The sequence below is a fragment of the Schistocerca nitens genome, chromosome 5 (assembly GCF_023898315.1).
Source record: "Schistocerca nitens isolate TAMUIC-IGC-003100 chromosome 5, iqSchNite1.1, whole genome shotgun sequence".
NCBI lineage: Eukaryota > Metazoa > Arthropoda > Insecta > Orthoptera > Acrididae > Schistocerca > Schistocerca nitens.
In genome coordinates, this window is record NC_064618.1 from 103,000,369 (window position 1) to 103,014,968 (window position 14,600).

Sequence of the window (14,600 nt, forward strand, 5' to 3'; positions counted from 1 at the left end):
TCAGAAAATTTTATTCTGTCCCTCAGGGGGTAATACCCCCAGGTTGGGAACGACTGCGTTACGTGGTACTTAGGGAAGTACCGTCTTCCGCGCGCTGCGCAGTGCTTTCCAGTATGTCCACGACGGCGGAGAAGCGTAGGTACGAAAGGCGTGGACGCCATGGCACGGCAGCGTGGCCCCGTCTGCACATGCGCCGAAGGTCGCGCGCCGCCTCGGGGGTGGATCTGCGGCGCGCGGTGGTCGCCCGCCAGTCGGCTGGCTGTGGCCCAGCGGAGCGCCACTCTGCAGCAGCTGCAGCGGGCCCAGCCTACGTCATCCATCCAGTGCGCTCAGCCGCGACACGGCCTGCGCCGGCTGGCGTCTTGCGCGCAAAACACCGTGAGTACCTGCACGCTCCTGTCACTGCACAACACTTCTACGTTCAAGTACATACGATTTATATCCAAACCTGCAAATCACTTTGAGTGTGGTATATAAACATCCTGCATCTTTCTACGATTTCTATCGATGCTATGAGCACCTGATTTCTGTTTAAAATACGTCTCAAGCGCATCAACTCCGTTTCCACAGAGAGAAGCTATACAATTCGTTACTACAGTATTTGATTTGTAACTGCATTTCCCTTGCTGAACACCTAATATTTAATTTCTGGACGCGTTTCGCCTTTCATATGAAAGGCATCTTCAGTGGACTTTACTGGAACAACATACAATTTTCATTCTACGTACGACCCTCATATATTTGAAACATTTCGAGCTACAATTTAAGCAAAATTTAAATATTTAATACACTTGAAAATTACGGCGAGCAGTGTTTCAGATATACAAGAGTCTTAAGTGACAACAAAACTGTGTAGTACTACAGCAAGATAAAGACTTTTAATTTACGAGAGGAATATTTATATCTTCCAGACGGAAAAATAACACAGTAAAAATCTCTGATAAATGTTTGTGTGAGTAATGTAAATACATCACTCACACTTGATTTCTTCAACAAAGGGCTCGTTACCGCTAATTCTACAAAAGAAATGTATAGATGTTTTAGCCTTGCTCATGACAGGTGATATATTGTAGCTTGTACAAATTTTTGCTCAAAAAGTTTCTTTGTTTGTTTAACTGGAGAACTAAAGAAAAATCTACAAAATTGAATAAAAGTATTAGTGAACGATACTGGTGAATAAGCAAAGTGCTGAAAAACAAAATACCCTGATCCTCTGTACATCACCTGACTTCATCAACCTACAAACGCGTTTATATTTGTAACATTTGTAAATCCGCCGGGAAAGTTTAAAGAGTCGCAACCGTTCATATTTGCTGCTTATCGTAACCCTAAACACTTAATTCATAGTGGGGTGATCATACCTTCTACAACTGTATCGTTTACTAGCTTCCACAGCGACATGTACAAAAATAAATTTAGAGAACCTATGGCGATGTAGCAATAATATTTTCAGAATCGAAATACTCTGACAAACAGAAGAATCAAGTTAAAAGTACTGATCTTTGTACAGAGGTTTATTTCCTGATCTTCCAGTTACCTGTATGTTTCATGCTTTCACGATATCCACAAATTCCACAAGTTCGCCGACACGTATTCCATCAGAAACAAACTAGCGCAGCTATTGCATGTGAACATGTCAGCCCAGTTACAATAATAGTGCTACAGTTTATATGCCATGTCATTAATAAGCGGTCTTGTGATAAAGGCTTAATTCTGTTACGTTGTAGATTGTGTGGCCGGTGTATTATGAATGAGCGGCAGGGAGCCATGACAGTTCGGAAGTAAACATCGCCGTACTGTGCGAATATGGGGGAATATCACGCCACTGTTTTGAATGCGCAACGTCGTTAACGTCAACAGAATTAGGCATGTTTTTTGTATACTTCTGCGTATCATGCAGTGTTCCATTACTGCTAAGAGGATTATGAAAGTGAATAAAATCTCAGTAATCCCTATGAAACACAGCAATTTTAACGACTCAGAGTGAATAATTCTCTAATGTATCGAAATTATTGGGCCAGTTTTCGCACAAAAAACAACGTTCATAATTCAGATATGACGCTTATATTTTAAAATACGATTTTAATAAATTGTTTCGTACTTACCATGAAACTGCTTGATGATTTTTCATTCATATTACATGTATTTGTAAACCGCACATGCAAAATTACTTCAGTTCGTTTTCAATTATTTCCATATAAACACATGTGAGAACATGAGACACAGAGTGGCAATTTATGTAACATTATTGTATACGCAGTTCCTAAGCAATCAAAGAAAAGAGTATTGTTTATTTATTTAATATCAAATAAGCAGACAGTGAGTAATTTGTTTTAGCTTTCGAATATTTCTGAGAAAGTATTAATTCGTTCTTTCACACATTTTGTCCGAAACACCACAGCATGAAGAAGTGTCCAGGAAGCTGAAACGAATATTCAATAGTAGCTAAAGTATGCCGCTTCGTAATGTATACTACTAACTAATTATGATTAGTGCATACTTACATCTCTGAGACTTACTGCTAAATTACGTTACGTGTGTTTATTTCTATTACGTGAAAGACAGCTACTCCGGAAAATGGCCGCAGGTCTTCCACTTAACACTATTTAGTTGATATTTTCATATTGTAGTGGAAACAAACCTTTACATAACTGACCCGCATCAGTTGTATATAAACTGACAAAGCCAAGATCTTTAGAGTAAAAACTTTACTAATCTGCCTAATTTACATCCCTGAACCAACATTCTGGTAAACTGTGAGAATGGTTAATGAAGTATTTTCCCACTTCGTTCTTGATTGCCTAGGAATTTTCTGTTTCCTGCCCGATGGTTATCGGTATATTTTTGACACAACGTGTAAAACTCCGTTCTCTGCGCTACCCACGGATAAAAGTTTATATGGAAATTATTAATACATCTAGTATTGCGCTTTGGACTACACATGTTTCTTCCCCAGTTTACATTTGTTGTTAACCGTGGATAGCAATAGAGAGTAATTGTTTTGGGAAGTTAGTATACTGGTCAAAATAATCAGAGGAACACTTCTATCAATACCCGGTATGGTAAATCTGTTTTGATACAGGCGGTACCTGTGATTTTATTACACAGCCTAAGATCTTCGATTTTAGTGTATGGAGCAACTAAAGTCATTCACTATCTACCGGCTGTGTTAGGCATTACATTACCAGGTGACGCGAAAGAAGAAAGTGAGTACCGGTGCCGGCCGGAGTGGCCGAGCGGTTCTAGGCGCTTCAGTCTGCAACCGCGCGACCGTTACGGTAGCAAGTTCAAATCCTGCCTCGGGCATGGATGTGTGTGATGTCCTTAGGTTAGTTAGGTTTAAGTAGTTCTAAGATCTAGGGGACTGATGACCTCAGCTGTTAAGTCCCACAGTGCTCAGAGCCATTTGAACCATATATTTGAGAACCGGTGTTCGAGATGGCAGTTACCTTTTGTGGACATTGTATTCAACCAATCACATGCAATGCGATATCTTTATGCAGTGAAATTCGCAAGAGCAGTCTGTTTGATCCGTGTCGCTGAAGACGTCGATGCGTCTCCATTTGTCATCCACAGGTTGTGGGCACGCTACAGAGAGACAGGCCAGTACAAAATGTGGAAAAGGTCACCGAACCATCATTACAACCACACGTGGAGACCGATATCTGACCATCTCTGCGTCGCAGTCTCGTACGGGTACCGCGAGAGCACTGCAAGACGAACACAGAAGGGCCAATGGAGGTACTGTGTACGACCAGACTACAATGAACGGGTCACGAGAAAGGACCTTACGACGCAGACGTCCCTTTCGAGTAACCCGCTTGATCCGACATCTCCCAGTTCGCCTTCAGTCTTTTGCATGTCAACTGGCAACATCGTCACTAGTGAAACGTGTTATTCACGGACGAGTCCACATTTTCTGTGACACGAGGTGATGGCAATGTTTTTTGTGTAGAGACGAAACAGATTCACTCAAGGTTCTGTGGTGGTGTGAGCAGGCACCAGTTTTGACAACCGTACGGATCTTGTGTCGTTGTCCATGGTCGTCTTAACGCCATACAGGACATCGGACAGAACGTGTTGGACTTCGTGGTTACTCCTGCAAACGTTGGTCTCCCTGAATTCCTTATCACACAGTATAGTGCCAGGGCCTATTTGGCGGGCGTCAATTGAGAAGTTTTGCAAAATCTGGACACTGAAGCAACGGAATGGCCAGTGATGAGTCCCGACATGAACCCCGTCGAGCATGTGAGGGACATGTTCGATAGACGTGTTCGTCGTTGTCTGTCCCACCACAGGCTCTTCAAGCTCTCTCAAGGGCTCTCTTTGAAGACTGGGAGCGGATACCACTTGGTCTATCCAGTGGCAGAATACTGTACCCCAGTGTGGCTCAACAGCAAACACACACACATGGTAGATAGCCAACTTAATGCAACAATGCGTATTATACCAGGCACAATCAGGCCAACTCCTACAGTGTGGCTGCCCGTTCTCAGTAATATAGCCCCTCCTAACCTGCGCCGAAAACACGCTCTGCTTAGAGAATTTCAGAAAATCATGACCAACCCCCAATTACAAATCCATGAAGATACTCACGACATCCAAGGAAACCGGCTCCGGTCTAGGCCTCCTCCACTAAAGACCGCACAGGCGCTGCACCAAACCAACTTTAAAATAAATGACCGATGGAAAGAGGAATGGGAGAACAGAACGGCAGTAAACTGCCACAGTATGCCATGCATCTTTAGTAAACCAAAAGGATTTGATTGCCCTCGGAAAGTTTGGTCAACCCCTAATCGCATCAGAACTAACTGTGGGAGATGCGCCGACTTCTTACACAGATGGTGTAAACATCCTTTGGCCGCTTGCGACTGTGGCGCTGAGAGACAGACGGTCAAACACATCGTGCAGGAATCCCCACTAAGGGCATATGAGGGTGACCCACAGGATTTCCTAATGGCGACCCAAGAGACAATCGACTATATATTTTCTAAGCTGGACGTTTGTTTGTAATTGCTCTTCTGGGAGCGTAAATTTACAATTGGTGGTGTTCCTATATACAAACTGTTATTTATTGTTCTGTTTATACATATGTGATTTTTTTTTAAATCGTGCTGTTCCTGTAATTTCTACTGTGATGTTATGGGCCATACGCTAAATAAAAATAAGTAAACTTATATGGAACATAATGAGGTTTTCACTCTGCAGCGGAGCGTGCGATGATATGAAACTTCCAGGAGCGCTAGTTCTGCCACGTTCGCAGAAGAGCTTCTGTGAAGTTTGGAAAGTAGGAGACGAGGTACTGGCAGAATTGAAGCTGTGAGGAGGGGTGGTGAGTCGTGCTTGGGTAGCTCAGATGGTAGAGCACTTGCCCGCGAAATGCAAACGTCCCGAGTTCGAGTCTCGGTCGGCACACAGTTTTATATGGAACATGTCACGTAGGTAACAGGCGGTGATAAATGCTCATGGAGGGCATAAACGTTAACGAAGCTCTCAATGTCCAATAGAAAGCACCCAGGATGACGGGATGATGGTTGCTCCCACTTTGGTTTCGACACCTGTCGAATATTTCAATTCTCGTTATGTATGTGAACGAGCATTTATGATATTCTGTTGTGTACTTAATCTGTGAAAGACAAAGATATTATTTGATAACATACCCATAATTATTGTTCATGGCGTACAGCATACGCTCGAATTCATGTTCCCCTATATCTTTTGAGTAATGTGTAAGTATCCAGAGTCCTTCAAGAGGCTTCTGCCAACTTCATACAAAATGCTGACAGCACACTTCTGTAGAAGTAATACTTTTTTCATCTTGGATTCATTGATTACAGAATATCATGTCACAGGACAGTGAGTTAATGGAAGCAACAACGTGATGAGGATTTGTCAGTGCAACTTAGGCATAACTGAGCTCTCTGGTTTAGTTATCCACGTACAAATGCCACCTCAGTATACTGTCAATCTGGACGCTTAGGGACCTCAGCTGGTGTTTGGTCACTGATCTGAATTCGGGCTCCTCTAAGCAACTTTTGTTTCATATCGTATATTATGTGTTTCTGAAATGCTGAAGGTGTAACCATTAGCTATGAACCACTTGTGTGTTCAATTAATCATCTGGCTGTGTCTGTATGAGTGTATTTGGAACGTCTATCCAAAAACATGCTAACATAACAGATTTTGAAGAGTCCTTTAACGCTGCGGGTAAATTATTTATGTTGGTCATGAACACAATCGGGCAAAGAACATGATCTTGCCAAAGACCATATTTAACATTTCCTCTCACTTCAGCTTTATTCGTGTCGTATCATATGCTAGAGTTGGTAAGATAGCTCTCCATCCATGCAAAGGGAATGCTTCGAAATCTGTACCAGTTTAGATTCCCTGATAGAATTTTATGATGCGCACAATGAGAGGTCTTGATAAGATCACAAAAATTGACAACAGTGATTTTTTAAGATTCCGTATGTCAGTCGCTAAATACTGTACCGCTATAGGATCACTTCGTTGTCCGTCTGTCTGTTAAGAGCCCTTTTTCTAAGGAACTGGAGGAGGTACTACGTTAAAGTCATGTTGTGTACGGTCCCTAGTGCGTGTAAATAATTCATCATCATCATTATCATCATTTAACACTGATTATGCCTTTCAGCGTTCAGTCTGGAGCATAGCCCCCCTTATAAAATTCCTCCATGATCCCCTATTCAGTGCTAACATTAGTGCCTCTTCTGATGTTAAACCTCTTACTTCAAAATCATTCTTAACCGAATCCAGGTACCGTCTCCTTGGTCTGCCCCGACTCCTCCTACCCTCTACTGCTGAACCCATGAGTCTCTTGGGTAACCTTGCTTCTCCCATGCGTGTAATATGACCCCACCATCTAAGCCTGTTCGCCCTGACTGCTACATCTATAGAGTTCATTCCCAGTTTTTCTTTGATTTCCTTATTGTGGACAACCTCCTGCCAATGTTCCCATCTACTAGTACCTGCAATCATCCTAGTAAATAATCCTAGTAAATAATTTCAACAGCTAAATCTATTCAATTCTGTGATACGGCCGTCTGTTAAGACCACTTTTTTCGAACAGGCAGAGGCATCAAGTTGAAATTTATGTCAAATACTATTGACTAAGATCCCTTCGTTGTGTAAAAGGATTTAAACTTCTATCTTCTGTGTGAAGTCTTCCAGAAGAGAGAGCCATTTTAATTTTTTTAGGTCGTCAGTCTTCTAACTGGTTTGATGCGCTCCGCCACAAATTCCTCTCGTGTGGCAATCTCAGAATAGCACTTACAACCTACGTCTTCAGTTATTTGCTGGACGTATTTCAATCTCTGTCTTCCTCCACAGCTTTCACCCTCTGAAGCTCCCTCTAATACCATGGAAGTCATTACCTCATCTGTTAACAGATGTCCTATCATCCAGTCCCTTCTCCTTATCAGTGTTTTCCATATATTCCTCTCCTATCCTAATTCCTTACATTATCGGTCCTCCTAATATTCAACATTCTCTGTAGCACCACATCTCAAACGCTTCCATTCTGTCCTGTTCCGGTTTTCCCACAGTCCATGTTTCACTACCCTGCAAATCTGTGCTCCAGACGTATATCCTGAGAAATTTCTTCCTCATATTAGGGCTTATGTTTGATATTAGTAGGCTTGTCTTGGCCCGGAATGCCGTTTTTTGCCAGCCAGTGTTAGTCTTCTTTTGATGTCCTCGTTGCTCCGTCCGTCACTGGTTATTTCGCTGCCTAGGCAGCAGAATTCCTTAACTTCATCTACTTCGTGACCATCAATCCCGATGTTTAGTTTCTTGTTGCTCTCATTTCTGCTACTTCTCATTGCTTTCGTCCTTCTTCGATCTACTCAGTCCATATTCTGTGCGCATTAGATTGTTCATTCCATTCAGCATATCATGTAATTCTTCTTCACTTTCACTCAGGATAGCAAAGTCATCAGTGAATCGTATCATTGATCTCCTTGAATTTTAGTCCCACTCCTGAACTTTTTATTTCCATCGTTGTTTCTTCCATGTACAGATTGAATAGAATTGGGGGAAGACTACCTCCTTGTCTTACACAATTTTTAATGTGAGCGCTTCGTTCATGGTCGTCCACTCGTATTAGTTCCTGCTGGTTCTTGTAAATATTGTATATTACCCGTCTCTACCTTTGGTTACCCCAGTTTTTCTCAGAATTGCACCATTTTACATTGTCGACCGATTTTTCCAGGTCAACAAATCATATGAACGTTTCTTGATTTTTCTTTAGTCTTGCTTCCATTATCAACCGCAACGTCAGAATTGCCTCTGTGGTGACTACCTTTCCTGAAGCCTAACTGATGGTCAACTAGCACATCCTCAGTTTTTTCATTCTTCAGTATATTATTCTTGTCATCAACTTGGATGAAAGCACTGTTAAGATGATTGTGTGACAATTCTCGCACTTGTCAGGTCTACCAGTCTTCAGAATTGTGTGGATGTTACTTTTCCGAAAGTCAGACGGTATGTAGACAGACTCATTCTACCCACCAACTAGGACTCTCGTTGCCCCAATGATTTTAGAAATTCTGATGGAATGTCATCTATCCCTTCTGCCTTACATCCCTTCTCTTAAGTTCTCCAAATCTTTCTTAGATTCTTACTCTAATATTGGATCCCCTGTCTCTTCTGTATGGACTCCTGTTTCTTCTTCTGTCACATCAGACAAATCTGCCTCCTCATAGAGACCTTCAATGTACTCTTTCCACCTATCCACTCTTTCCTCTGCATTAAACATTTATTATTCAGCGGCAGAATATGCTTGCCCTGTCTGGTGCAGATCTATTCATGCTAAACAAGTGGATATCGTCTTGAATGAAACCTGCAGACTCGTTACGGGATGTTTGAGATCTATACCACTTGATAACGTGTATTGTCTAGCGGTCATCCCACCTCCAGATATCCGTCGTGAATGTGCGTCCAGACTGGAAAAGTCTGAGGCATTATATCTCAAGACCCACGCATTACACGGGTATCAGCCTGCAGTACCAAGGCTCGAGTCAAAGAAAAGCTTTCTCCACTCAACTGAAAGCCTCACTGAACCACCTTCGAGCTTCAGAGTCAATTCATTGCGTTCCAGATCCAACCACCTTGCAGGGTGGATGATCCCGACCGATAGCCTCCCACCAGGTCACGAAGAAAGCTAGTCAGTATGGAAGACCATCAACAGGCTGCGTTCTGGAGTTGGAAGAACGAAGAGCAACTTTAAAAAGTGGGGATTTGCATGCGATTCCACAGCATGTGAATGTGGTGAAGAACAGACAGTGAGTCATCTTCTTGTCGGCAGCCTATGCCCAACGTCATGCTCGCCACAGAATGTCATCGATGCCACCAAGGAAGCTTGCGAAGTTGCTGCATACTGGTCACGCCGCATTTAGTTGTAGCTGTAATGCTTATAGTACCATGTTTTGGAACATTTTGTGTAACTTGTAAGCTATAGTGTGCGCTTCTGACATGATTAAATAAAAACACTGGAATTCCCGTTGCTCTCTTAATGTTACCACCCTTGTTTTTAATGTCATCAAAGGTTGTTTTGACTTTCCTGTATGCTGAGTCAGTTCTTCCGACAATCATTTCTTTTTCTATTGCTTCACATCTTTCATTCAGCCATTACGCCTTTGCTTCCATGCACTTCCTATTTATTTCATTCCTCAGCGACTCGTATTTTTGTATTCCTGAATTTTCCTGAACATTTTTGTACTTCCGTCTTTCATCGATCAACTGAAATATTCCTTCTGTTAACCATGATTTCTTCCCCATTACCTTCTTTGTACCTATGTTTTTCTTTCCAATTTCTGTGATTGCTCTTTGCAAAGGTGTCCGCTTCTCTTCAACTGTACTGTCTACTGGGTATTCCTTATTGTTGTATCTATAGCCTAAGAGAACTACAAGCGAGTCTCATCTTTCCTTTGTTCCTTTGTTCCTTTCCTTCTGTATCACATTTTTTGTGTATTGATTCTTCCTGACTAATCTCTTGTATTTCAGCCTACTCTTCATCACTACTACATTGTGGTCCGAGTCCATATCTGCTCCTGGGTACGCCTTACAACCCAGTATCTGATTTTGGAATCTCTGTCTGACCATGATCTAATGTAACTGAAAAAGTCCCGGTTCACCGAGTCTTTTTCAAGTATAACTCCTCCTCTTGTGATTCTTGACCATAATATTTGCTATTACCAGCTGAAATTTACTAGAGAACTCAATTAGTGTTTCTCATATCTCATTCCTTGTCCAAAGCCCATATTCTCCTGTAACATTTTCTTCTACTCCTTCACCTACAACCGCATTCCAGCCCCACATGACTATTAGATTTTCGTCTCCCTTTATGTGCTGCATTAATCTTTCAATATCCTCATATACTTTCTCTATCTCTTAATCATCAGTTTGCGACGTCGAGATGTATACTTGAACTACAGCATTTCGGTGCTGGTTTGCTGTCGATTCTGACAAGAACAACCCTATCACTAACTGTTCACTGTAAAATATTTTTTGCCCTACGTTCCTATTCATTTTTTCTTCTGATGCAGTTGATGTTACCCTGTACTCATCTGGTTATAAATCCTTGTCTTCTTTCGATTTCACTTCGCTGATTCCTACTATATCGAGATTGGGCCTTTTAAGATTTTCTACCTTCCATACCACATTCAAGGTTTTGACATACCACATCCCAATCCGTAGAACGTTATCTTTTCTTTGACTATTCAGTCTTTATCTCATGGTCACCTTCCTCTTGTCAAAGCCCTCCCGGAAATCCGATTGGGAGACTATTCCGGAAACTTTTGCCAATGGACAGATCATCGTGATCCTTTATCGACACATTTTATGAGTCTTTAATGTTGCGGGACTGATGACCTAAGATGTTAAGTCCCGTAGTGCTTAGAGCCATAGTGGTTAGAGCCATTTAATGTTGTGGTTTCCACAGCCTTCAGCTTCCTCATGCCGCTGATCATTGCTGATTCTTCTGCCTATAGGGGCAGTTTCCCACCCCAAGGACAAGAGTGCACTGAACATTCTGTCCGCTCCTCCGCCCTCATTGAAAAGGCCGTTGGGAGAATGAGGGTGACTTCTTATGCCGGAAGTCATTGGCTGCCGGTGCTGATTATTAAAATTTAAGCGATAGTGGGTTTCGAACCCGGAATGAGAACTTTTACTAACTACAGACGCTACCACTAGACCATGGGTGCAACAAGAGCAATTAATCACTCGGAAACTCACTTATTCAAAATCTGTAGATGAACTACCTATATAAGTAGTTATGTTTGGAATGAACCCTCAGAGAGCGAGTTGTACCCACACTTGGCCTGTTTCTCTTTTTATGTTCAGGTCCACCATGTGTGAGTCCTTCATATTTTATGTTCTGTACAGGCGCAGAACTGAGTTGCTGTTAAAATAAATGTTGTTTTCAGAAAAGTGGTTCGGTATTCTGAGAGCCGAAGGGCTGGTTCAGACACCTAATTGGAAAGATTTTTCGTATCCTTTGCACAAACGTCCACCGTAACTCCGAGAAGTGTGAGAGCTGTGTCGTTAAGTGTATATTCAGTGTAGGTGACTGTAATGCGTGTGTGTATGTGTGTGTGTAATTTTTTGTGGTAAGTTCCTATGGGATCAAACTGCTGAAGTCATCGGTCCCTAGGCTTACGCACTACTTAATCTAAAACTAATTTACGCTAAGGACAACACACACACATACCTGAGGGAGGACTCGAACCTCCGACTCGGGAAGATGCGCGAAGGTGTCAAGGCGCCTTAGACCACGCGACTACGCCGCGCGGCTGTGTGTTTGTGGAGTAGTGTCTGATGATAATGAGATAAGGCTGCCATGCGGCCGATTCCTTTCGAACAGCACAAACGGGTCGTCGAGGTTAAAACCCCATCCGAAGGATGGATCGCCATCAAAGCCTTGACATTCACACACTTCATGAGACATTGCGGAGAGGTTTGGAATTTAATCCAGGACAAGTCAGGTAAGCAGGAACTCTGCACCTCAAACACTCGTAGATTTTGACGTAAAGGCATATGGGAAGCTGCCAACAGCACAGTTACACATCCAGGTACTATCCACGTTAAATGTCACTTGACTCAAGGTGATCTTATAGTAACTGGTGTATCCAAAGAGGCAAGCCCCATTTCCTAATATATACTCCCACGTGGTTGCCAACGACTCAGTTTTTTGAAGTTGGAAGACTAGCGAACTATTGCGTGAGAATGGCCATAAAAGGTTGGAGGCCGTACGTCCGACCGTTCAGTTCGATCTTGGACACGCACCAACAGCTGCAGCCACATTACCATATGCGATGTAGTCGTGCTACAGGTAGTAGCAGTTTAGCCACGCATTGCACTGCAGTATCGTTCGAATACGTACGTCGTTTCCTTCATTTCATGGGCGCGATTTTCTCGCACTATGACTGCAAACCAACTGCACATGCCGTGTGGTAAAATTCAAGGAAACCTCACCATTCCTCATCCTGAAATGCTTCCCATGATTCAGCATTCACTCTCCGACTTAATTCTGGTTTTGTCTATCAAGTATTCTGTGAGTCGTCTCTCATTGTGCAATATCAGTTAAGTGGTCCCTCACCTTAACGTTGTGTTTTGATCAACTCTGATATCAGAATACACTTGTGTTTTTTAATTACTCCTTAATTTATTTCTTATTTTTATTGTGGTATCCTCCTATCGTTCCCAGTATCGAGACAAATCAGGGACCACCTGCAAGTAAGAATGTTGACGACTTCTTGCGCAATATGATAAAAACCCTGAGAACTGTTAATGTGAGTATACCGCGTCCGCAAACTGAGGCAACTCTTTTTCGTTTATGCCTCAAGAGATTTAGAAGACCGTTGGGTGATGTAACGCAATACGTGGCTGCGGATGTTAATCTTCATTTACTCTTTCTGAACTGCGAATACACAACGAACTACTAAATAAAAATTCTGCATTACCCTCTGGAGAGGCAGTGTGCGGCCATTTTTAACAAAAAATGACATAGTCGCAGCAAAGATCCACACTGATACAGGAAAGGCTTTTTTATATTCATTATAGTTAAGAACCAGAATATTTTACATCAGGTAATTCATTTCGGTTTGTGATGTGCATCCTTGAGACCCAAAAAAAAAAAAAATACCAGAAAGGCATCATACCGTGCAAAGTGCACCAGATTTACTCGTACGAAGTAAGGGAATCAGAAATCAATTTCTGAGCCAGTAACACACTCACATACCTGAGCATAAACAATTTTTCAATCACAGCACGACGACAGATGTAAATATGATACAGTCAATGTAATAGTTCAAACAAGTCTCGTCGTTTTGATCTACAACCAAGTACACAATACCACGTACACTATTGTAACGGACAAGCTGATTCTATACAACGCCATTCGAGATGGCCGTGAAACGAACGACTAACAAGTCTATAGCACGACGTGCAAGGATTCACTACTGCACATCCAGTTTACATGAAGTGTACAATTACTCATTTATGGAACAAAGAAATGGTGAAAACCCTTTTAGTAAGGGTCAATAAAGCTTATCAATAAATCTTCATGCTAGTACAATCAGCAGAATGCTAGAATATACAAAATGATGAAGAAGAGGGAGAGTTTGTGTAACAGAAGTAACAATATTACAAAACAGTTTGTAAGAACACAGCATTGCATTATTTACAACAGTTTGCGAAATAGAACCAGCTTGAAGTAACAAATTTGCTAAGGCAGGCTGTTGCAGGATGAAACACTTCTCAGACTTTCGCGTCCAGGAAACTCTGATATAACTGAAACAGCTTTCCTTATTCCACTTTGAAATCAAACATATTATGTGTGCTGCAACCTTTTCCCGAAATTACAAAATTTACCGTGGAAAAGTAAAGCTTTTCCAAATTTGGAAAAACACCTCCAGGGTACAATATCATCATGTACCTGCAAAAAAAATTCTATTCCAATTTAAAATTGTTGTAATCTACAACATAATATCAGTGCCATATGTAAACTGTCAGTGTTTTACATTATTACTCTACTACAAAACAATAACCAGCAAGAGTAATCAAAATAAAATAAGTATTATCAAAAACAAGTTAGAAGTAAAAGATGATCTGAAACAGAAGCTATTGTCCACTAACACAAATTCCCACTCTCAAGATACGGGAAATTGTTAAGACATTAATAAAACTCAGTTCATTTGCCAATTCCACTTGTTCTACTGTAGAAGACCTTCCATTTTGAGGTACAAGATGCTGCACGACTGATGAAATATCACTTAACTGTCCACAAACTGGCTAACCTGTTTTAAAAATATATAGATTTCTACTCACCATAGGACTCTGTAACTGAAAAATTAACACTATCTTCCAAATAGATTTAATATGTTATACAGCACTTAAATATATAGCACTCGTAATAGTTAGTGAATGACGCAGCCAGCCACAAAAACTATCATTAACGACCGCGGAGTTCACAAGATCCAACATGGATAAAATCACATGATGATGATGATGAGGCCCCATACTCCGAGGAGTGTAGGGGACGATGCTGGAGACCCGCACCGCTGTACAAGGCAAGGTCCTAGCAG

At 41.7% G+C, this 14,600-nt stretch overlaps 1 protein-coding gene across 1 annotated transcript in view; it reads left to right on the forward strand.

Moving 5' to 3' along the window:
• Positions 1-267: 267 nt before the first annotated feature.
• Positions 268-14,600, forward strand: part of LOC126260132 (RNA-binding protein Raly-like) — a 442,780-nt gene continuing 428,447 nt past the window's right edge. Inside the window, exon 1 of the mRNA XM_049957378.1 lies at positions 268-378. The gene's annotated coding sequence lies outside the window, so the exon portion shown is untranslated. The remainder of the gene's footprint in view (positions 379-14,600) is intronic.